Source organism: Nansenia antarctica, assembly GCF_963989245.1.
Source record: "Nansenia antarctica genome assembly, chromosome: 1".
In the NCBI taxonomy this organism is placed as follows: Eukaryota; Metazoa; Chordata; class Actinopteri; order Argentiniformes; family Microstomatidae; genus Nansenia; species Nansenia antarctica.
In genome coordinates, this window is record NC_137674.1 from 70,864,168 (window position 1) to 70,866,624 (window position 2,457).

At 48.5% G+C, this 2,457-nt stretch overlaps 1 pseudogene across 1 annotated transcript; it reads right to left on the reverse strand.

Annotated features, from left to right (window-relative positions):
• Positions 1-301: 301 nt before the first annotated feature.
• Positions 302-1,998, reverse strand: LOC308168422 (E3 ubiquitin-protein ligase TRIM21-like; annotated as a pseudogene). Its single transcript has one exon. The product of its transcript is annotated as an E3 ubiquitin-protein ligase TRIM21-like (transcript).
• Positions 1,999-2,457: the final 459 nt, after the last annotated feature.

Sequence of the window (2,457 nt, forward strand, 5' to 3'; positions counted from 1 at the left end):
AATACTTAAATATAAAAATGATAACTAGCTAATAATGAAAATACAGTATGTTGAGAGCATCTGATTCATAATAATGTGAACACCCTGAGAAGTCAAACAGTCTCATTGTATATAGAGTCATATTATCTTCTTATGAGGCTGGAGAGGCTGGGCTATATCTGACATTGCTGCTGCATATTCACCATCTCTAGCAGACACACTGAGAGCACAAATTATGATAACAAACGATAACCAAGTAAAACATGACTCTATTTGGTCAATTACACCATAATCTTCCCTAATGAGTGACAACAGATACATACAATTCTAAATGTGCTTATTTTTCTGCTTGGTCAGAGTTGAAGGTTAAAAATCAGTCAGTGTGATTGACAGGAGAGATGATCAGAGGGGCAGAGTTTTTACCACCATCATTACTACCAGGGTAGAAGAATGGATAGAGTTTCTCAGAGAAGGTGCAGCCAGTGAAAGAGTAGATCAGAGACCTGGCCTCCACATCATAAAAGGAGACCTGGCCCTCCTCATAATCCACAAACACCCCCACCTTCTGGGGCTTCTCTCTCAGGGACAGGCGGACAGCAGTGCTAGCATTAGCCTCGTACTCATTTCCATTCCTCAACCAGACAGTCCAGAATCCATTCCCAGGGCTCAGTGAGATAGCCCCCTTCCTGTTGATGGACTCTCTGGCCACTCCTACAGCCCAGCTAGTCTTCTCCTTCACCTCCACTTCATAGTAAAACCTCACTGAGGAGAACCCCTTCTTTCCTAGAACACTGGGACAATAGGAAAACCTCTCTGCGTTATCAGGGAGATTCTTACTTGTGTCTCCTAATCTAACTTGTTTCCCATCCTCAGACAGAATGAGACTGGGCTGTGCTGTATCAGGGTCCAGAATCACGTCCACTGCATACTGCTGACTTCTCTTCAGCTTGACTTCAGGCAGCTTCTCCATCTCTGTATTCAGTGTCTCCTCCAGCTCAGACAGAACTCTCCTCACAGACTCGACATTCAGATCACTGTGGACGCTGACCTCAGACCAGTCCTTAGTGTGTGGAGGGGTGGACAGGGAAGGGAAGCTCTGGAGGAGGTGGAGGTGGTCCTCAGTGTGTGAGAGCTGCTCCAGCTCAGTGCTTCTCCTCTGTAGCTCAGTGATCTCCTGCTCCAGCTCTTTAATCAGCCCTTCAGCCCGCCTCTCTGCTGCTTTCTGCTTCTCCTCGATCACGTCAAGGAGCTCAGCCTGGCTTCTCTTCATGGAGTCCACCAGAGCAGTGAAGACCTGTACGCTGTCTGCTTTCTCTCTCTGTGCATCTTTCTTACTAAGATCTACTGAGTGTTTGATCTCTGAAACCTTCTGCAGTCGCTCCTGGATCATCTGCTGAACATCTGCCTCTGTCTTCCCCAGCTGAGCCTTCCTCTCTCCATACTCCTCCTCTATGGGGACGGTGTCATAGGTCTTGTGGTCTGTTTTCATGCACAGCCAACACACACACACATTTCATCACTCCTACAGAACAGCTCCAGGAGTCTGTCGTGCTTCTTACACATCCTGTCTTCCAGGTTCTCCACAGGGTCGATCAGCTTGTGTCTCTTTAAGGCTGCGACTCTCTGATGAGGCTCCAGGTGAGTCTCACAGTAAGAGGTCTGACACACAAGGCAGGACTTCAGAGCCTTGAGCTTCGTCCCAGTGCAGATGTCACAGGACACTTCTCTAGGTTTGACAGGTGTGTCTGGGGCTGGGCTGCTGGTTGCCTTCACTTCAACTGACTTCCTAAACTGAGCGGCCATCTCAGAGATGAAAGTATTGACAAAGAGATCTGGTCTCTTATCAAATGCCTTTTTACACATTGGATACTGACACAAGTCATTGCTGTCCCAGTACTTTCTGATACAGGCCATGCAGAAGTTGTGTCCACATTGAATAGTGACAGGGTCAGTGAACACATCCAGACAGACAGAACACAGGAACTGCTCCTCAGACAGGAGACTGCTGGAGGAAGCCATATCTAGAGAGACCAGAGGTGACACCATAAACGACCAACCAATAAGCGCAGACACCCGCCGCTTCATCTATGCAGACGATCTTGGCATAGGTGCACAAGCCACTGATTTCACAGTTGTGGAAGACAGACTCTCCAACGCTCTGGCAGAGCTAACACCGTACTATGAAGAGAACCACCTACGTGCAAACCCATCTAAGACACAGGTGTGTGCCTTCCACCTGAGAAACCGTGAAGCCAAGCGCCAACTGAAGGTCAGCTGGTCAGGAACCTCCCTTGAACACTGTGAGCACCCAGTCTACCTAGGGGTAACCCTGGACAGATGCCTCTCTTTTAAGACCCACACTGAGAAGACCAAGTGTAAAGTGAGTGCGAGGAACAACATCATCCGCAAGCTCACTGGCACAACCTGGGGTGCTAACCCACAGACTCTGAAGTCAACCGCACTAGCTCTCTGCTACTC